Source organism: Petromyzon marinus, chromosome 35, assembly GCF_048934315.1.
Source record: "Petromyzon marinus isolate PM22_M1 ecotype Great Lakes invasive population chromosome 35, UKy_Petmar_22M1.pri1.0, whole genome shotgun sequence".
In the NCBI taxonomy this organism is placed as follows: domain Eukaryota; kingdom Metazoa; phylum Chordata; class Hyperoartia; order Petromyzontiformes; family Petromyzontidae; genus Petromyzon; species Petromyzon marinus.
Genome location: NC_133701.1, coordinates 2,674,722 through 2,697,011, shown reverse-complemented (window position 1 = coordinate 2,697,011; position 22,290 = coordinate 2,674,722). Strand labels below are relative to the sequence as shown.

The 22,290-nt window shown below is 55.6% G+C and overlaps 1 protein-coding gene and 1 long non-coding RNA gene across 6 annotated transcripts in view; one reads left to right on the top strand and one right to left on the bottom strand.

Moving 5' to 3' along the window:
* LOC142929810 (uncharacterized) overlaps positions 1-18,891 on the bottom strand; it is a 147,946-nt gene extending 129,055 nt beyond the window's left edge. The window contains exon 1 of the long non-coding RNA XR_012945959.1: positions 18,801-18,891. This is a non-coding gene — a long non-coding RNA (uncharacterized LOC142929810). The remainder of the gene's footprint in view (positions 1-18,800) is intronic.
* LOC116948831 (E3 ubiquitin-protein ligase RNF220-like) overlaps positions 1-22,290 on the top strand; it is a 127,374-nt gene that overhangs the window by 49,285 nt on the left and 55,799 nt on the right. The gene's annotated exons all lie outside the window — the stretch shown is intronic.

Here is a 22,290-nt window from a genome sequence, read left to right as displayed (position 1 = left end):
CGTGTCTGTGTGTGTGTCTGTGTGTGTGTGGGCTAAATGGGTGCATGCGTGTAAGCACGGGGTTTGTAAGCGAATGCGGTCGTGTGTGTGTGCATTGTGCATGTAAGTGCAATGTGTATGTGACGTCAGTGTGTAACTGCATGTGCGAGTGTGCGGTTAGTGTAAGTGCACGTGTTATGCGCGTTGTTTGTGCGAGCGCAAATTATGTGTGTGATTGTGGCTTGTTTGCGAACGCGTGCGTGCACGCGTGTGTGTGCGTGAGTGTGGTGTGTGTAGACGCGATGCGTGTGTGTAATTGTGACGTGTATGTGTGTAATTGTGACGTGTGTGTGTAATTGTGACGTGTGTTTAATTGTGACGTGTGTGTGTGTGTAATTGTGACGTGTGTGTGTGTGTAATTGTGACGTGTGTGTGTGTAATTGTGACGTGTGTGTGTGTAATTGTGACGTGTGTGTGTGTGTGTAATTGTGACGTGTGTGTGTAATTGTGACGTGTGTGTGTGTAATTGTGACGTGTGTGTGTAATTGTGACGTGTGTGTGTGTAATTGTGACGTGTGTGTAATTGTGACGTGTGTGTGTGTAATTGTGACGTGTGTGTGTGTAATTGTGACGTGTGTGTAATTGTGACGTGTGTGTAATTGTGACGTGTGTGTGTGTAATTGTGACGTGTGTGTGTGTAATTGTGACGTGTGTGTGTGTAATTGTGACGTGTGTGTAATTGTGATTGTGACGTGTGTGTGTGTGATTGTGACGTGTGTGTAATTGTGACGTGTGCGTGTGTGTAATTGTGATGTGTGTGTGTGTGATTGTGACGTGTGTGTGTGTGATTGTGACGTGTGTGTGTGTACGCTTCCCAGACAACTCGCGCTTTCCTGGGTCAGCTTCCGCGATATTCCCGTAAATTCCTATTTTTACGACGCCACATGTTGTTGTGTAACACACGCTCGCGCAGAAAAACACAATCACGATCGGCGGCGCGGTCGCTGTTTTTATTTATTTTATTTCCCCCCCCTCCCCATTGTTCCTCGACCGTCCGTGTCTCCACGGCTGCCCCTGGCCGCCGGCCCTCGCCAACGTCGTCAGCCACGACGCACCTGGGTCCTGTCGACGTCGCTAGGTCAAGGGTTTACGGTTGTCGGCAGACCGGCCCACCCGTGGGTCGACTTGCCACCGTCGCGGGAGTGTGGAATTTCCGTCACTGCCTCGGGGGGTTGCCAGTGACGATGATCCTTCCTCCCCCGCCTTCCCTCCTCCTCCACCCCGCTGGCTCTGAAAGTCGAGGTTGTCGACTCAGACGGGGAGCAGAGAGAGGGCAGGGAGCCACTTGGAGCAGAAGAGAGGCTGTGAGCACGTAGACTACGCAGGCAGAAGGGAAGGGCTTGAGCTGAATTTTACTTACTATATATATTTTTCATACGGTAAAGTGATAATGAAATGGGACCGTGTGCTAATTGACACACGGGGGAAGGCAGTGGACGTACACAAATACGTAATTGCAGCGCTCCCCCTTGGACAATACTCCAGGTCTCTCTTGCAGCAGACATTGTGCCTCGGTGATTTCTCATTTGACTTCGGAGTAAAAGAAAAAGGAAATTAAATTAAATTGACTCAACTCACTTGAGCAGCGCGCAGGCGACTCGTAAACGCGCGCCGCGCGCAAACCGCATGCCGGCCGCGTTAAAGCTACGCGAAGTCATCGTAAGTCATCGGTCGCGTCGCTCGCCCGACGCTCTATTTACATGAGCGGGGCGTGAGCGGAGAAGTGCTTCTGGATTAAGGCGCATCCCCCCCCCCACCACCACCACCTCCTCCCACCGCGCCCTTCCCCCCCCCCCCCTCGCTTGTTTGTGTCTGATTGTGACACCGAGGCTCGTTTACAAACCATTTGGCGAGGCCGGAGGGAGCGCGCGGGGACTGTGGGCTGAGCCTGCTCGAGCGGGGTTAAACGCTGGGTTAGACGCGGGAATCGCGCCGCAATCTGCTGCCTCTCGCGCGGCACGGCCGAGCCGGTAATTGGATTTGGAGTCCTGACCGAAGCTTGGGTCGTCTGCCGCCCGTGTTTGTAGCCTCCCCTCCTCCCCGTAGCGCGTGCGTGTCTGTCTGCGCGCGCGGGAGACAACCCTCCATAAACACCTTCCTATTAAACTTGCGGTCCAAATGCGATTTAAATGACTTAAAATATAAACTACATTTTCTCCCCCACACCACCCCACCTCTCCCGCCACGACGTGCCGGCGGTGTCTCCCGTGGACATGCCGAGGAAGAATTTCGCCGCACGTGGAGTAATGAAGTCTGGAGTTTTTGACGCTCACCTCCGCCACTTGGCGTTGCGCACTTGCCGCAGAGCCGGCTCCTCGTGTTCGTTTGGAGCGGAACGCCGGCGGCCTCGCGGCGCGGGTGGACGCGGTGAGGCCGTTGCTCGAGCCAGAGCGACCGGCTCTTAGACGCTTGTAAAGAAAGCTGTTAATTTCAAGCGGAGGGAAGGCATGAACCGGGGGGAAAGCATTCGTTCAAAAAGCGTTTAGCACCCTTTGCGTTCATACGGGCGTAATTTCAAGTATCTTTTTTTTTTTTTTCCGCCGGGCGCCATTTGAATTGGGAAAATTTACCGCGTGATGCCGGCTCGGTGTTTCGGCGTTGTCCGGGGAACGAGTCGGGGTGTCCGAGAGCCGCGCTGTCAGCCCGCCGGTGCGCGCTGTCAGCCCGCCGGTGCGCGCTGGTGTGCGCGTGCATGTGTCCGTGTGCGCGTGTATCCGTGCGTGAGTTCCGTGTGTGTCCGTGCGTGAGTTCCGTGTGTGCCCGTGCGTGCGTGTGGCCTATCTGTCACGCAAACGTGGGAAATAAAAACACGCCTGGCTTATTTTCCGTTACGAGTTTATCACTGCTGCATTGATTTCTCTCTCGACGGATCCCGCCCTCCGCCTTTGTTAGGCAGGGCCATTTCCCTCCCTATTCAGCGCAGCCCACGCAGCCGATGTTCGATATTTCATTCGAGGGTGTTAATCTCATTACACGCCGTGACATTTCGCAGATATCGCATTATGGGCCGCAAATTTGGAGAATTATTGCGGCAATAACACGCGGCTCATCATTGTCGCTGGCAAGTCAAGTGAAACGGCTTATCGTGCGGCGGGAAACGGCAGGCAAGAGAGAGGGGGGGGGGGAGAAAGAACGCCGGGGAAAGGGAAAAAAAAGAGAAAAGAAAGACAGAAGCACATCGCGCTGGCGAAGGCTTTCAAATAAGCCACCGGTTATTCCATTCACGGGCCGCGCTAAGCGATTAGGCATTGAGGGCACAGAGAAGGGAGGAAAAAAGTGGATTAGCAGAAATCAAAAGGAGCTTCGGTGCCACAGCTCCCGAGTCTTTCTCAGCCGCTGGAAAGGGATATAGTGGGGAGAGAAGTTCGGGGGAGGGCGAGCTAACAACAAAGCCCTTGATTTTCTTTTTCCTCTAAACTCCTAAACCTGGGCTGTGCCACCCCTTTTCCCTTACTCCGAGAAATAAAGCCCACTTGGAAGTTGCAGTTTAGCATAAGAAGACGCGGCCGTTCCTACGGTCATTAAAATGCTATTGCGGTTTGCGTGGGGGGCGGCGGCGCTGGTGGCAGGGGTGGGGGGTGTGGAGGGGGAGGTGCGAGCGGGATTTTTGGAGCTTGGGGGGTCCTCCAACGCCCTGCGGATCACAAGTACATTTTCGGCAGCCATTCTTATGGAAATGCGGCAATTTGTAAACGATGAACTGCTCGGCGGGGGCTTGTGTTCAGGGGGCAGGCGCTAGGTAATGTGAAACTGGCTCCCCACCGCTGACGCCTATTGAGGCAGATTTCTGTGGAATTTGCTCGTATTGTCACTACGGGCGGCCTTTCTCTAAGAAGAAAAAAAAAACCCCAACACCAAAATGGCCCGGCGTGGGCCTTTCTTTCTCCTCCTGTGCGCGGCGCTCGGCGGCGCGATAGACTCGTTGGCGCAGGCTTGCTCGCACGCTGCCGTGGGATTTGCATGGAGATGTGCCGAGGAGGTTGCTCGTCACACTCGGAGGGAGCGTTCGCGCTCGCAGAGCCGAGAGACAGAGTGGCGGGGGGGGGGGGGGTGAGGGACGCGCGGACCCCCCCCCACCCCCCCCGCCCGAGATGTTGTTGCGCACGTGCGCCGCAAGCTGCCGCCGCTTCGTTTAAAAAATGTCGAAAGCGGCGGGCCACTCGGCGCCCGGCTCTCCCCACGCGCTGTACCGGCAGCGACGATGACGGCGGCCTCTCTCTCTCTCCCGACGGTGTGAATCGCGCGATCGGCCGGCTGGCGTTCGTAATCGGCCGTTCGATAACTGGACGCGAGCTCCTCGACGCGCCGAGCCCAGGAGAAGAGATTTCTTTTTTGACGTCATCCGTGGCGCGCAGCCCGCCGCAGGAGCGCTTTGAATGGAGGGACGAGCGGTTTACTGCGCGCGCTCGCGCGAGGGAGAGAGTTTCCGGGAGGGCTCTTGAAAGCTGCGGTGGGTGCGGGGGGGGGGGGTAAGGGGAGTTTGTGGGGGGCGCGGTGGGGGAACTTTGCCCGCCCGCACGCACGCATGCCGGCCGGCCGGGCGGCCCCTCCCCGCTGCGGCCCTGATATTTTCCGTGTGTCGGGGCCGTGTGAAGGCTGCCCCCCCCCCCCCATCGTGCTCGCCATCAAACCTTGGTGGGGGGGGGGGGGAGGGGGGCCCGCGCGGCGTGCGGCGCCCTCCGTGTCGTGTTCCTCATGCAGCCCGCGTCTGATGGCCGCGGAGAAACATGCTCGGCGCGTTGGGACCATTTCATGCGTGGCATTATCATTCTAATGAGGAGCCATAGATCAGAACTAACTACGCTGGAGGCAGGCGGGGCCAATGGGGTGCGTGGGGGGGGTGCGGGAGTTGGTGGGGGACGGGGGGGGGGGCTCGTGGCTGCTTGTGTAATGAGAACCGTGTGGCATTCGGGCTTAATTTGCGCACGATAATTAACACGCTGGATAGGATGGGGGGGGGGGGCCAAAAAAGAAAATGAATTTTAAAACAGCGTAGCCTGGCCACGGCGGCCATGAATTACAGCCACTGTTTTATCTCCGGGATATTTGTTAAATTAATAAATAAATAAGTGCCATTAAAAATGTTGTTGTGCGCGGGTTTTTTTTAGTGTCTGTGTTTCGCGGACTGTCAGGAATGAGGGAGCCGGCGTCCTAGCACATGGTTCACATTTAGCATGCACCTTAGCTTTCATGCGCTCAATTAGGCTCCGCCGTGCCATCTGTGCCCCGCGCAAGCCATTAGGAGCGATCGCAGAGCCGCCAACGCCACCGCCGCCGCCGCTTTGAACCGGAGCCGCGCGTCCGTGTCCGGTGGCCTCGGCGCTCTAATTCGGCGAGATCATCATTATCGCGGCAGACGGATCTTAATGACGCGCCGCTATTCCAGCCCCCCCCACCTCCATCCCCCCCCCCACCTTCCGCCCCTCCCCGTGGCCGCGTGCTTAATTGCCAAGTCTGTTCCAATCCCCTGGTGAGCCTACGCGCTCTCCAAACCGATGCAGTTGTTGACATATGTGCGCCCGTGCCACTTAATCAGGCAATATGGTGCGAGATATATACTCGGACCTGTTGAAATATTCCCAGAGAGCTCTTACAGCCATAATAACTGTCCCAGTACGGCACCACCGGGAACCCTTAGCGGAGGAATTATAAATATTAGTTTACGGTAATATTATTTATGGGCTGTAGGGAAGACAGCTTAATGGGGGCAGAAAAAAAAACACCCAGCTACGCACCGCGAATATCTGACGCTCGCGGCCCCGAGAGCCGGGCAGCGTCGGGCGCGGGAGCCGCCAGGGCCGGGGGCGTGCGGTGCCCCCACATGGATTCCTACCAAATCACGCGACAGTTTTACGCATTGCCGTCCGCTCGCTCAGAAGAGAACCGGGCAGTTTTGTGTTTCAGAAAAGAAATTGTAAACTCTGATGGTATCGGCGGGTCGGTAATACGTTTTTTTTTTGACTGCTGAATCGGTGTGATTTTTATTTTACTTCACGTGACGCTGAACCGGTTAGTTTATTTGAAATGTGTTTTGCTGTGATTTTAACTGCGACCCTACCATTGCAGCCTACGACATGAATGGCGAAGCTGCTTTTAATGCATTAATTCACTGACGGAGGCAAAAAAAAAATGACATCTTTATAACCCGCGGTACAAATAAACATATTTGTGTGATCGAAGGTTGACTAAAAAAAAAGGGGGAAAAATGCAATGCCCATAAAAGTTTAATCCTAGCCCAGTTATAGGAGCGACTCAAGAGCAGCCCACATAAATATTGACACAGTTGCACGATCCAACGAGGGAAAACATTGCTGGACCCTAACCGCGGACCGAGAAGTAACTTCTTGGCTGGAAACAGCGCTTGTGTGCGCGCGCGCCCTCGCCTCTCCCCGTCTCCCGGCCACGTGACGGCAGCATCAACCAGCGGTCGTAGCCGTGGGGAGCCGTCACATCTCGCCACGCGGGGGCCGCTTCTTCCCCCCCCCCCTCTCTCTGCCGGCCCCTGTGGGTTTTCCGCCAGAGGCCGCGGCGTTGTAACGAGCGAGGTTGGCGGCGGCGTGGCCCGCGTGAGCGTTGTAGAGACCGTGGCGCCACGCGGCCGGCGGAACGTCGCGCGAATCGCGTCGTCGTGGTCGTCGTCGTGGTCGTCATGGACGTCGTGGACGTCGTGGTCGTCGTGGTCGTGGTCGTCGTGGTCGTGGTCGTGGTTGTCGTGGTCGTCATGGACGTCGTGGTCGTCGTGGTCGTGGTCGTCATTGCGAGAACGCGCGCCATCGCGGCCGGGATGGAAACCGTGGCCCGGAGCCGACGTGTGGTGCGGATCGCTTCAAATTCCACCCCCGGTGTCTTGGCGACCGTCGGACGTCATGGAAACCCGGGGAGGCGCCGCGCGAGCTCGCGGAGTTGCGCACTTTGGCGGTGGGCACGAGCGATCGAGTGGCACCTAAACAATGGCCCCCGCGCGCGTTCTCCGAGCACGGGAGGGCGGCGGTGGGAATGCGCCCCCCCCCCCCCATCCTGCCGGCCGCCGAGTTTCCCGGGAGGCACGAATCTATGCGCGCCTCACCGCCCCCCGACCTTTTTGCGAGGCCCCCACCGGCCGCAATCCCTCTTCACCCGCCCGAGCCTCCCACTTGGCCCCCAGCTGGCAAGATCGCCATCTGCGGTCCTGCTTGATAAATCGCCCTGCCGGCTGCACTGTTTGCTGACTTTGGAGCGGCTGGGTCGTTCGGTATCTGAGATCTGTTTAAACAGATTTACGGCACGGGCGGCCGGGCCTGGTGTTGGCTTCTGTGGTCCAGGGCCTGAAACAAATTGTCGGCACGGTGCGGTCGTAATTTAAAATTTGGGGCGGCGGTGTTTAAACGCTTTGCTCCCATTGCTTGGCCCCCCATGTGACCACTGAATGCGATTCGGCGAGGATGATTTGAGTTACACTTCGGCAAACTTTGCACCAGACAAATGTAAAGCCACCCTACTGCCCCCACCCCACATCCCACACCCCACCGCAACGTCTTCTACAACCGTTAGCACAAGGTTTTGGGACAAAATATTCCTTGGTTTTTTTTTTATTTCAAGGGATGTGAAGGGTATTTACTCTTGTCGGTCGAACCTCGTTAAACTTTCTTAACGCGCATTTAGTTTTGTGGAACTGATAAGTCGTAAAGGTGCGCTGCTGCGTCGTGCGTTCAGCACCGGTTAGTAAAACCTTTATAAAAGGACAAAGCCACCTTTCAGAGAATGCGTCCGGGACCTTTCTCCCCAACGCTAAATCTGAGCGCAGCCGCGGCAATAAAAGCATCCTTCTTGGCATTCATAACCGATCGTTGAGAATGTCAATTCAGGACAAGTATCCTTTTTCGTGAATTATGGTAAATGGTGGCCTCTGACTTGCTAAAAATGTAGACCAACTTCACGGTAACTCGATAAACATCAATGGAGGCGCGCGCCCGACGCGTTACTGAGTCGCCGCTTGAAGCGGGCCGCGTGTTTTTTGCAAAGCGTCGCACAAAAGCGAAGCCGAAGCCCCCGCGCCCGCCCGCCCGCCCGCCCGCCCGCCCGCTCGCGCGGCTTCGCTTTATTACCGTTGCCGCCGCGGAGTCACGGGGGCCACGGGCGCACAAACCCTGGCTGTCAAGAGAGCGCTCGCGCGCGTCTCTCCATGCTGCCCGCCGCCGCCGCCGCCGCCGCTCCCCATTACGACCGTTTTGGGCCAATTTTCGTGGCGGCAAAACAGGAACCGTACAGAACGCTTTGACACGTCCCTCCCGATCCCCCCCCCCCCCAAAAAAAAAAGGCGTGCGCTCAAGGAAAACAAAAATCGAGGGCGTGCGGAGTGGGGGGGGGGGGGAATAAAATAAAAAACGCATGGAAGGGGAAAAAAAATCCGAGTTTTTGGAGCCGGCGTCGAGCGTGGCCCTTGCCTCACGCTGAGGGCACATCCATCTCGCTGTCTCGCGGCGGAGGCAGCGGCAGCAGCAGCAGCAGCGCCGCTCAGAAACAACACAGAAAACACCGTGGAGCAGCGAAAAAACGTGGCTTTGAAGTGACGTGAGGGGGGGGGGGGCGGCAGTGAGGGGGAGGGGGGGGGTGCACCCGTGTGCCCGAGAGGAGGCTGGCGATGGCGGGGGGGGGGAGTTGTGCAGCGCCGTCTCGGCACATTAACTGCGCCAAACGGAGCATTCCTGGACACGGCACTCACTGCGAGCGCCGGTGAGTGCACGTGCACGTGCCTCTCGCGTTAATTATGGGCACGTAATGATTTAATGATTAAACCGCCCCCCCCCCGTTGCAGCGATTCAATCACTTGTCATGATTTAGTTGTTGTGGGTTGGTTCGATAATCAGTTAATTTATTTGTCTCATTTTTACCGTATCATTTGTATTGTTTGTGCCTGCTCCCTGAGTCGGCAAATCTGTATCCTTTTTGCGTATTGGCGCATTAATCGCATTTACGCTTCGTAAAATTCAAAGAGTCGCAAGCCAAATATAACGCGTGTATCGTGAGAGCCGCTGTCGATTGTAATTGGCGATTCGGTGTGTCGTCACACGCCGGTCCGGTTAATTACCGGCAATTATTACCCGTTAAATTATTTACGCATCCGCTGCTTTTTGTGGTCGTGTTGATCGAATCTCAGGCCTGTTGAGGGCTGCCGTCACGAGCCTCTATCGATTGGAAATCAACTCATTTGGATTTCCCCTGCCCTCTGACCTCCGATTACGCAGCGAGCACCCTCAAAGGGCTACTCGAGCCTCCGTGTGTCGCGCAGCGAGAAGAGGGAGCGCGCCACCCATCCTTCACCCCCAGAATCCAATTGGAACAGTCCACAAGGCGACGGACAACATCTGTGGGGCTGCCCGAGATGATCATGACACATATTTATGGTGGGCCATTCCATTCCGGCACAGGGAATTACGTGTGTGTGTGTGGTAGTTTTAATTAAAATCCCACGTTTCCCTTCTGCTCAGTGTTTCATACTCTCAGCGGATCGCTCCGTTCGCTGAGATTTACGATTTTGCATAAGTCCCGTACTCCACACCCGGTGACGTTAATAAGTTTGTGGTGAAATTACACTTGCGCTTTTGAGCTTGGTTATCCTTATTTTACGAGACAGAGAAAAAAGTAGGAATAATTATTGGTAATTTGGAACACATGAACATCGTATCGTATTGCGTTGAGTAAACATCGGGGGTGAACCCAGAGCCCGTTGTTGGAATAACGAGTTTGTCGTCTCGCTGGCACAAGAGAAACCGCCCGAGCGGAGCTTCTCTCACGGCACGCGATGGATCCACCCGCAGGAGTTTCGATGAACTCTCGCAGCTCGGAGACGCGATTCGATTGAACAATCGCTTGATTTTCGTCTGGTTTAGCGCTCACTCGCGAAGCTCGTGTTCGCTTCGTCAAGCCGAGAGTGACACTCGCGCGAGCTGCACAAACGAGACGTTCTCACGCGCGCACTGTGGACGCGAGTGCCGCGATTTACATGAATCGATTTTCACCGACGAGGAGCTTGCGTCGTGGCGTCTGCACGACCCCCGCCCCCGCCCCCCCGCGGCCGTTCGCCCACTTGGCCTCCTCGCCCGGCCCTCAAAAACACGAGCGACCTCTCGCCACTGCCGCCACTGCCGCCACCCCCTTCCCGTCTCCTCCCCCCCCGGCTGTCGTCTGCTCCGGGAACCGGAGAAATGGACGTGATGGCGGCGAGGAGGCCATCGCGGTTGGCAGCTTCGGTAAACGATCCGCCGCTGCGGGTCGGGGCCGCGGCCCCTCACCGCACACCAATCACGGCCGAGATTGACAGTTTCAATTTTGAAGCTGACGTGCGCTCGCGGGTTTAAGTGTTACAACAGTTCTGGCCCGCGACGCTTCTAATCTGCCCACGGGAAATGCTTAATAATTCCTGAGGTTTTTTTTGCTTTTTTCCGCGAGTGATTTTTAATTAAAGGCGGCCTACACCGCAGGGCCGTAATGAACGGGTGGCTCAAGCGCCCCCCCCTCATCTACTCCTCCTCCACCTCCTCCACCTCCTCCTCCTCTGCCGTGCTATCCTCCTGAATGCCACTCGCCGCAGGAAACGGCAGTGATCTACAATTACCGTCATCTCTCGCTCTCTGTCCGCGCGTCCGTGTGTGTGTGTGCGCGTGCGAGGGGTGGGTGGATTCTTCCGAGTTGAAGGGGAATCACGGCGCAGACGGTTTTTCTTTCATTCCGTTAATTGCATCAAAACACAAACACGACGATGTTGGACGTCGCGCGGTGAGCATCTCATCGCGACTGAACGTGTGTCTGTCTTAAAAAAAAAGCGGTTCTGTGTTTTATTTACTACATTTTTTATCACACTGCTATTAAAAATATTCTATGCCTCGAGTGTTCATGGCTGGCTGCTGACTGCTGGCTGGGCTCCTCTCCACCCCAACAACGACTCTGTTGTTAGTGGATACTACGGTATGTTGCCACCGAAGCTAGCTGGGTAGCTGGCTACGTGGGGATTTTCCGTGTTACAACATTCAATTGGATTGAAACGGCGGAGGAGTTCAGAAGGCGTACAATAGGCAGTGATACCGAAGAGCTGGCCGTAGTGAAATACAGAAGACTGACCACGGTTCATTTAAAATTGCTTTAACTTTTCAATTTATGATCCTATGAATGTCATTATTTCGCCAGAATATTCTTAAAATTCTTGAGAATATAAAAAAACCCCTCACAATACAAATTATCTTAGCACTTTCTTCCGTGAAAAAGCGAGTCTCTTTCAGCGCTCAAAGTGCATGATTGGAAGACCATGAAAATGACCGTTGCAGAGCAGCGGGTTCTCTACTAGTTCATGTGAAGAATAACGCGATGTATTCCTGCAACAAGCGACAAACATTTATTGGGGTTTATGGGTGAGAGTGGCATCACAGGGAGAGACAGCGTGAGGACCAGTTACCCCCGGGGACACGGTGGTCATCCTGGCCCCGCCCCATAACACCGAACTCGAGGTCCACTTCACAAACGCCAGCGACGCACGGACACCAACACACGCGCGTATGCACGGGTGCGTGCGTGCGTGCTGCTCGCGAGTCACTGACCCCCCCCCCCCCCCACCACCACCACCACCCGCGGGGGGCTCTCGTCAAACCCGAGAGCGCTCCGTCGACGCCGGCGCGCTCGCCGGTAATTTCGCTCGCCGGCAAACCCCTCGTCTCCGTTTAAGACACCGGCTTCCCGAGGCGTCGCTCGGGGTTCAGAGGACGAGTGACGGGCGGCGAGCGAAACATTTGTCACGTTTAAGACGAGCCGCGAGCCTCCGCGGCGATGTCAGCTGCCCAATTACTGATCAAAACAGCGGCTCACACCACCGCCGCCGCCGCCGCCGCGTAACGAGACTGGCACGCGATTGACGCCGGGACATAACGAGGCTGAGACACGGCGGTCGCGTTCATTAGCGCTCCGGCATTATTCTACCCCCTGTGATGAACTTGGTGCAAAGGGGGGGGGGGGGTGGACGCGATGTCTGGAACGCGCGCCCCCTTACGCTCCTTCAAAACTAACGTGATGCACAATCCAGTGAAGCAATCATTTGTCAGCGCCGGGCGGCTAATAATCGTCGTCGGAAACTGTCGTGGCGTGAAAACGCGAGCGTGCGGCCACGCAGGCCGGGGGCTTCACCACGAGCACACGCGCGCACGCCACAATTACACGCGTCGCAATTACACACGTGGACAGAGCAACACTTTTATTCGCCGTGGCAGTTGGCGCATGTTCCGTTGATCGATTCGTGTTCTAATTTGAGCGGTAACACAATTTAGCCAAATTAACATCACTCCGAGGTGGACGCACATCAATTTTCACGGGGGGGGGGGGGGGCGGGTAAGATTTCAGGAAATGGTGTCTGGATATTATGGTTACAGGGCACTTTGTAAAACAAATAGCAGCTTGGCACCACGTGAAAATAGGTTAACGGAGCGGCGTGCGGAATCGCGGATAATTGTTTCGGCGCAGCGTTGTTGTGGCGGCCCCCGGGGTGGGAGGGAGGAGAGGGAGGTGAGGCTGACGCGGCTATCTGCACACATCTGGGCAGCCGTGCTCACTCAAGCTCTCAGCCACAATCAGATTATGGTGAACAAATGGCAGCGTTAAATCATTTGTTTTTTGCGGGAAGCCTCGCGATGGCCCCCCACCTCCTCCTCCTCCCGGCCCGGTTTGATGTGACTGCTGCTGCTGCTGCTGCGACACGGAAGCCGCTTCGAGCTTAATGGCCGTGGAAACAAAAAAAAAAGCGAAGGGGAGAGATGGAAAAACAGGCCCCGGGATGATCTGTGTGCTCGGAGGGCTACCCAGCACGTCGATCGACGGGCTCTAGATTTCATCTCATCTCTGCCCATCGCACGTTTATGAAATGCTCACGCTGCGAGGGCGGTAATTTTGAGATTGAGTATCGCGAACACTTTGGGAACGGCGTCAGCTTTGCTGATTTCATTACTCGGGGGGGGGGGGGGGGGGATGTAACGATAGACGTCGTGGAATGCTGTCCGGATCGAGTTTTCACAAGATCGGAGAAATATCGTACCACGGGAATTTTAACGAGTAACCTCGTGCTTAAAACACGCGTTCCTTTCAGTGACACTGAGTCGCACTGGGCATCATTGGGTAGCAATGGGCATCATTGGGCAGCAATGGGCAGCCTGGGCATCATTGGGTAGCAATGGGCAGCAGGGCCGCTGAGTGCAGTTTGAGGCTCTGCTTGGATCTGCTGTTTGGTGCCCAGGTAGTTCACGTGGTGGAGGCCTCAGCAGACGCAGGTCACAGGAGTCGTCGCTGGACCCCAAATCGAGGGGGGCAGCTTTCCCGTCACGTGACGCACACCCTGCCCCATCCCCTCGGGGGGGGGGGTGGGTGGGGGCTCGTGTGAGGGCGCCCACTCCACACCCCCCACCGTGCGGGGAGTTACCTGGGGGGTGGGGGGGGGGGGAGAGTCCTGCCCGCACCTGGCGGCGGGCTGGTAACGGTGCACCGTTGCTGCCTCCTCACTCACCGTGCCCGAGGAGAGAGAAAAGTACTTTTCAAAGGGGTCATTGTAAAGTGTTTTGAGGGTAGATTTCTGCCGTTCCTTCGGGTTTGTTTAGATGGCAGTAAACCCGTCTGTGCGCTGACAAATTGTTATTAAATTGCTGTAAATATTACGACGCATCACATCATGAGAAAACTCAACGCAGGCTTTCACACGATCCTTTATTTTAAATTCCATAAATGTCAAAACTCGGGCGTTTAGTTAAATATTTCAGCCGTATTGTATATCCCCCCCTAAACGTATACTTGTTTACGTTTAGGGGGGGATACGTTTCGGGCGGCATACAGCCTGCACCATTTATTCATTTATTTAGTGAGTTTTTCTCCTCCACGCACATCTTCTCCTGTTTATATAAACGCCCGCGTGATGAATGCCACCAAAACCCTCCCGCACCTCTCTGGAAGTCGCGCTGACCACAGGTGAAACTCCTCGTGCCGCCAACACGGGGGCTCCATTTGCGCGGCCTCCCCAAATCTCACGGGACCCGGGTCCCCGAGGCTGACACCGCGACAATCGCTGCCCTCCGGGGGTCCCCTTGCGATCCTCCTCTCTCCCCGCGGGGATGGGAGCTGCCCCGTGCCGCCCCCAAGGCTCGCAGGCGCCCCCTAGATTATTTAGGATCGCGAAAGCCGACGTGTTAAACATTATTTATAGTTAGATTCAAAGCTTTCGTGACTGCAGGAATTACTCTTTCGTTCTTTCGGTAAAGTCACGTAGAAAGAAATTAAATTAAATACAATTTTTCTCCGTGACTTTACCGAAAGAACCAAAGAGAGATTATTTAGAGTATTTGCCTGCGGTAAATTGCCACGCGGTAAGCCCACTTTGTTGAGCTGTCATTTATGGCCAGGTTGCTGCTGAAAAATTAGCGAATACCTTACTGGGCTTCACCTGGCAAGATAAACATTTGTTTAGTTTTATTTGTTTATTTTTTTAAAGTGATTTGTTTACCTTTCCTGTACTTTGCACTCCTGTCGTATTTTTGTATTGTTTGTTGTTGTAACGTTCTGACCCCGTGGCACCTACTGGACATCTGTGAAAAAAGAGCTTTATAGCTCTTCAGATTCCTCCAGTGTCAATAAATATTCTGATTCTCTGGCCTGGAGCAGCGTCCGCTTTAACCTCCGCCGTACGGGGCGAGGCGCTAAACGGTCCCTGGGCCAGCCGCCGCCGCTACCGCCGCTACCGCCGCTACCGCCGCTACCGCCGCTACCGCCGCTACCGCCACCGCGTTAAACGGAGAGACTCGAGGAGCAGCGGAGGAGCGATGGTGACGCTGGTGGCGTGGCGCTAATTGATGGAGCAACGTGTGCGGCCCGGGTGGAATCAAGCGGCGGTGGCGGGCGAGGCGCGGCCATTAGAGAGAAACCCAAGCCAAAAGGGTAATTGGACTTTCAGCCTCGCGGAGCGTGAAGCCGCTAATTATGCTTTAGAGGCATTGTCTCTCGTTCCTGGTTTGGCCGTTAAAGAGCCGACCCAGGCGACTGCGGCGTAATTACGGCGGCACTCGCGCGATCGCCCTGGCCGGAAAAAAAGAATCATATAATTACAAATTACAGTATAAAGAAAGACACATGTAAGTGTATTATTGTTTACAGGAAAGGCTGCTGAGCCAGTGTACACAGATGTCGCCGAAGCGTCCAGTGTGGCCCTGTTGGTAAACACGCGGGAGAGTGCATTGAGACGCCCCGCAGTCGTTTAGTTTGCTGTGTGCGCACTGCGGCCTGAGGCCATCACCCGATCAACTCCACAGCCACACACGGAGAGGAGAGGCGGTGTCAGGGGGGGGGGGGGGGGGCTCTTGCCGAACCCCCCGCTCTCTCGGCGAGCTACACCCCCGTCTGGTCCGTCACTGTCTGGTGCTAAGAGCCACACTTTGGAGCTGGCTAATACAATTACCGTGATGAGGGTTTCCCAGCAATCCCAGAGAGCGGGGATTGGATGCCACTTCCAGGTGAGCCGAGTTGGTAACGGTCCTGCCTACGTTAAGTGTGGGATGCAGTCGGCAGTGCCCCCCGCCCCCCGCCACTCATCACAACTGCTGCTCGGTATGGAATAACGGGGAGCCTTCCAAACGCAGCCGCGCTGCCCGCTGTGTGACCGTTTGCGCGCCCTCTTTGAATCGGGGTGCCCGCTCTCCGCGCGTGCACATGGTAGACACGATGCACCTCCCCCCCCCCCCCGCCATGTAATTCACGGACCGCGGACGGCCCCTGGTGCCCCCCGCAAAACGAGACGGCCCCAGCCAGCGCTAACGACCACTGCAGGCCACGGGCAGCCCGGCCTAACCCTCACCCTAACGATGGTGACGAGCCACCGCCGGCGCGGTGTAACTGTCGCGTTTATGAGCTTCCTTCCCCACGTGCGGCTCTGGGGATGTAAGTGCATTAAGGAGGGGTCAGCGACCTGCCGACCGGACGTTAGCAGGCGCTCATTTTCATTCATCAGGCATTAATTGGTGCTGTATTGCACGGGAGCAGATGAAGGCTCATCGCTAAGACAAGGGACATATTACGGAAATCTCATTACTTTAACAGCCGGGCTGCGATTTAGACATCTCGACCTCCGCTGTGATGTAACGTATACGTCTACGCTTGCGAAAAAAAGTCTTCTTCACAACAAGTTTTAAATTGCAATCACAACATTTGGCAATGCCGGTATCTGTGTCCCACTTCACGTAATTGGGGGCAGAGGACGGCTTTAGTCGATGCGTTGTGTTTTTGTTCCCCGCCCGCCCGCCCGCCCGCCCGCCCGCTCGCCACCCATCCCGCCCTTCCCGTTGTCTTTCATATTTAGCGTGTCGTCGGGGATTTCTGGGAAGCCAGTGTGGTCCTAAGTTAATAAATCATTACATCGTTTAGGGTCGTTACGGCTAATCGTTCATTTCCGCGCGACTTCCTTCATTCGCCGCAGACGCCAAAACGGGGTGGGGGTTGAGGGGGGCGGCATTTCGGTGCCGGGGCTCGGGACCGACGTTGCGCGCCAAGGCACCGGCGCTGCCGGCGAAGCGGCAGCTGCTGCCTTCCCCGGGAATAATCGTCGCCACTTTCCGGATCGGATCTCGCTCGCGCACGGTTGGAGGGGGCGGGGGGGGGGACCCAGACGCCCCGCCGGGGTCGCGCAGGGGTCACCGAGCGGGAGAAGTCCTGAGACTTTTTCAAATGTCGCGATCACGAAGCCTAATTTGAGAGCCGTAATGAGTTTGTGTAGTTGTGGAGAGGTTACAGGGCAGGGGTCGCGGTGCCGCACGGACCGTTAGGAGAAAATCGTGTAAATTAGTGGCCCGCATTACCTGGCGATGTTCAAATTAGAGCGCTGGGTTTTCTCTCTGCCTTTCATTCGCCACAGACGTCGCCGGTGCCTGAGCGCTGCGACGCCGAGACCCAGGCAGGTGAGCGGTGCACCTTAGGGGTGCATATCGAGAAAAAAGGTGGAACAAAGACTGAAAGGTGTGCAAAGAGATGCACGCCTGGAGTGACACTTGAGAGGCAGGAAGGGGAACGAACGTGGTTCAAAGAACAAAGGCAAATCGGAAAGTAACACAACAGAGTAATTTGCATCGTTGTTGAGAATACAAGTCAGAAAATACATAACCAGACAATATATCTCTTTCATACAGTGAGGGAAAATAGTATTTGATCCCCTGCTGATTCTGTACGTTTGCCCACTGACAAAGGAATGATCAGTCTATAATTTTAATGGTAGGTTTATTTGAACAGTGAGAGACAGAATAGCAACAAAAAAATCCAGAAAAACACATGTCAAAAATGTTTTAAATTGATTTGCATTTTAATGAGGGAAATAAGTATTTGACCCCTCTGCAAAATATGACTTAGTACTTGGTGGCAAAACCCTTGTTGGCAATCACAGAGGTCAGACGTTTCTTGTAGTTGGCCACCAGGTTTGCACACATCTCAGGAGGGATTTTGTCCCACTCCTCTTTGCAGATCTTATCCAAGTCATTAAGGTTTCGAGGCTGACGTTTAGCAACTCGAACCTTCAGCTCCCTCCACAGATTTTCTATGGGATTAAGGTCTGGAGACTGGCTAGGCCACTCCAGGACCTTAATGTGCTTCTTCTTGAGCCACTCCTTTGTTGCCTTGGCCGTGTGTTTTGGGTCATTGTCATGCTGGAATACCCATCCACGACCCATTTTCAATGCCCTGGCTAAAGGAAAGGAGGTTCTCACCCAAGATTTGACGGTACATGGCCCCGTCCATAGTCCCTTTGATGCGGTGAAGTTGTCCTGTCCCCTTAGCAGAAAAACACCCCCAAAGCATATTGTTTCCACCTCCATGTTTGACGGTGGGGATAGGTGTTCTTGGGGTCATAGGCAGCATTCCTCCTCCTCCAAATAAGGCGAGTTGAGTTGATGCCAAAGAGCTCCATTTTGGTCTCATCTGACCCACAACACTTTCACCCAGTTCTCCTCTGAATCATTCACATGTTCATTGGCAAACTTCAGACGGGCATGTATATGTGCTTTCTTGAGCAGAGGGACCTTGTGGGCGCTGCAGGATTTCAGTTCTTCACGGCGTAGTGTGTTACCAATTGTTTTCTTGGTGACTATGGTCCCAACTGCCTTGAGATCATTGACAAGATCATCCCGTGTAGTTCTGGGCTGATTCCTCACCGTTCTCATGATCATTGCAACTCCACGAGGTGAGATCTTGCATGGAGCCCCAGGCCGAGGGAGATTGACAGTTCTTTTGTGTTTCTTCCATTTGCTAATAATCGTACCAACTGTTGTCACCTTCTCACCAAGCTGCTTGGCAATCGTCTTGTAGCCCATTCCAGCCTTGTGTAGGTCTACAATCTTGTCCCTGACATCCTTGGAGAGCTCTTTGGTCTTGGCCATGGTGGAGAGTTTGGAATCTGATTGATTGATTGCTTCTGTGGACAGGTGCCTTTTATACAGGTAACAAGCTGAGATTAGGAGCACTCCCTTTAAGAGTGTGCTCCTAATCTCAGCTCGTTACCTGTATAAAGACACCTGGGAGCCAGAAATCTTTCTGATTGAGAGGGGATCAAATTCTTATTTCCCTCATTAAAATGCAAATCAATTTATAACATTTTTGACTTGCGTTTTTCTGGATTTTGTTGTTGTTATTCTGTCTCTCACTGTTCAAATAAACCTACCATTAAAATTATAGACTGATCATTTCTTTGTCAGTGGGCAAACGTACAAAATCAGCAGGGGATCAAATACTTTTTTTCCCTCACTGTATATCCGTCCCTCCACATAAAGAACAAAAACTAGTATTTTTTTTCACTTCCCATCAACTACAAGGCCTTCTGGGAGTACATAATTTCACCAGCATTGGTTCAACCCAAGCGAACTTGGTAAGTGTGCTCCTCAGGCAGGACGCATCACGGCTAGAAGGAAGTGGATGAGTCCGGTGACAGAATGTTAGCCAGAGGCATAACGGACAAATGCTGTGGAGATGGAGCGACGAAATCGACTCGTGAGGAGTACGAGGGATCGTGGCCTCGCACGGCTGTGAGGGAAGGCGGCGATGCCTGGAGGCCTTCATCCAGCAGTGGATAGATCACGGCTCGTGAAAACGTTTGGCCAAGTCTGTCGTGACCCAAGTCCATTCAGGGCTCAACAAAAATGTCCGCTTTCCCGATGGCCAGTGCAACGTTGCACTGGCGCTCCCTTCTGTCACCGGGGACTCTCTCAGCCTCACGGCACCAGCGTATTATTCCGTGAGCTGTTACTGACGATGGCAACATTGTTCAAATGCCCGGTTGTCAATAAGAAGGAAGCCCAACTGAATTTGAAAACTAAGAGCTGCCGTAAAATATGTTTTATTGATTACGTTTGCACTTTGCGAGCTGACCTAACTAGTCCAGTCCTGTTATCGGCCTAACGAGTCCCCGGCCCGTTCAGGACGACGGGGGGAACGCCACGGCCGCCTCTCGGCGTTCGCAAACTCGGGCGATGGATGGGTTTAGGGCTCGGGCACTGCGGAGTCTGTTTTAACTCATTAAACTGGATTTACATTCTCACGGTGAAATGGGAATGTCACAGTTTATGCGGGATGCAGTGTGCACTGCGCATGGGGAAATTCTCGCCCTCGCTCTGCACGCGCACTCCCCGTGCACAATTACGCACAAATATGTTCCCCGCTGCCGCTGCGACGGCGCATGTAAACTTAATTTAAGAGAGAGGGGAAGATAAAAGCGAGTTTTTTTATTTGCCGAATAGAAATGACAAAGGGTGACCGGCCGAGACTTTCACTCCACGACGGTGACGGTGCGAGGGTCTGCACCGCGTTCCGATGCTCGTGGCGTGCCGGCACGCACGTGTGCCGTGCGTGTGGATTCGCTGGTGCGCCGTTGTGTGCCGGGTGTGTATGTGTGCCGGTGTGCATGTGTGGATTTGTCTGCGTATGTATGTGCGCTGCTATGAAGTGCGTGAATGGTGTTGCGCAGTGTGCTCATGCATGCTGATGTTCGTGGTGGTGCGCAAGGTGAAATTCCGTGCGTGCGCGGTGCGCAAGGTGCACTCCTGAGTATGGTCTGATGGTGTACGTGCAGCGCCGGGCATGGCGCGGGTGACGCTCACGGTGTTCTGGTTATGTTATGGCGCGCACGGCGCGGTACACGTGCGCCGTGTGCACTGCCCGCCGCGTGCGTATGGAGCGCGCGGAGTGCACGTTGCGGGGCACGCACGCGCGTGGCGTTGCGGAGGTGTGTGCCGGTGTGTGCGGCGTGCGCGTTCCCGACCCAGAGGTTAACGCGCACGGGGCAAACCTGCACTCCGGGGAGTGGGGGGGGGGGGTGGTTGGGGGGGCGGCCGCCGGGGGGGAGGGCCGCCCTGTAGTTTGTGGCCGTGATTTTTTTTTTCTTGGCAGGCACACAAGCCCTCGGCTTTCTCTCTTTTATAGCCCGTGGACAGATGCTTTTATATACTGTGCACGGCCGTAACTCTCCGCGGCTCGGGCGGTAGCAGAAAAAAAGGCGGAATCGTATGTCAGTGCAGGAGTGGGCTACTGCGATCCACCTCTGTCCCCCCCGAGTGTACTCCGACAACGCTTTCGCAAATAATTTGTTTGCTATTTATTGCAACTTTGCTTCGCCGCTCCGTACTTTAGCAGAGGCCCGCCGTTGCCTCCGCCGTTGCCTCCGCTGCGCGCTGTCGCGTTTATTGCCGGCGTTTGGGACGCGGGCCCTCCGGGGGGGGGGCGGTGGGAGGGGAGTGCGGGGTGCGGTTCTAGCCGCGTGCGCGACGGTGACGCCGCTGGCCGTGGGGTGGTGCCGCTCGGAGGCGAGCGAGCGAGAGCCGAGCCGGGGAGCTTAGCGGTGTCGGCACGCGGCGCAATCTTCCGCGTCGCAAATTGTCGTCTAATTTGAAACCAACGCGCAATTTTCACGTCATCCGCAGAAGGGAAGTAAAAAGCTGGAGGGAATTTATAGAACGTCGGGCCGCGTAAACATCGACGCGGCCGCCGCCGCTGCTGCCGTGTTGACGGCTGAGAAGGTGCGGAAGCGAGAGAAAGCGGCCTCTCTCCTCTCGCCTCTCGCCCATTGTGCCGAGCGCTCGTAAATCGCCGGGCCGCCAGGCGCGGGTTATCTCCTGCTCACCAGGAGGGCTCTTTGTGGGGCTCCTCGCGGGCGGGCGCGCGCACACACACACACACGGCCTCCGTTGCCAGGCTGTGTTTGAGTTGTGGGTTTGGAATGGAGGGGATTGAACAGTGTTTGAGGGTGGCATGGCATTTGAGATGGTGTTTGAGGGAGGGAAGGTGTTTGGTGTTTGAGGATTTTGTGTGCGTGGTGCGCGGGACAGCATTTGACGGTCGAGCTGTTTCAACCGACCTTTGATATTGAGATGACGGGGAATTTGCGAATGGAATTTTGAGATTGGCGGAGAGGTTTTTTGGAACGGGAGCGACCGGGAACGGGGAGATTTTATCGCTAAACGAGAGCCACCCACGGCGCGACTGCGGTGACGCACCTCGGGCACTCTGCTCCCTCGGTCGCACCGGGCAGCAGGCGACGGCTCGTTCACAATGGACGGCATCGGGTGGGGGGGGGGGGGGGCACGAGCCGGGGAGCACGTTCGCGAGTTCCGTCGTCGTGTCTCTACGTCGGTTTTCCTTCGTCACGGGGGGGGGGGGGGGGGGCGGTGGGCGGTGGGGTTGACGTGTCGCGACAGCCACGGCCGCCAGCGAGATAACGTCGGAGGGTAATTAGAAAACGAGCGGCCGCTGTCGCGCTTGTAGCACGGCGATAAGCGCACCGTCGTTCCAGGGAGGAAAAGGGTGAGGGGGGGGCGGAACGATGCCGCAGCGCGCCCGCAGATTTGTAACCGCCGGGGCTCCCGTGTTTACCTGCCGCCGAGAGGCGCTCCGTATTTCAGGAGGCGCCTCGCCGATCCTTCGCCGGGGTGATTCGGCTAGAGCGCGTGGCTCTGCGATTCGTGGCAGAAGCGAGGACGTCGCTATCTTGCCAAAGTGCTCGAGGCTTTACGCATTTCGCGTCGGCGGAACGCGTAAAGCCTCGCAAGCACGACGGGCGCTGTTGATCGGCGTCTGCGGTAACTCACGGAAGGCGTCGGCGTTGGGGAGGGGTTGGAGGTAATTGCAGAGCTGAACGCAGGATAGATCTCAGCGCCGTGTCTAGATTAGTGTTCGCCGGTGAGGTGCCCGGCACTCGGAGGGCCGGTGCAGCGGCTGCAGCGGAGTGCAGGA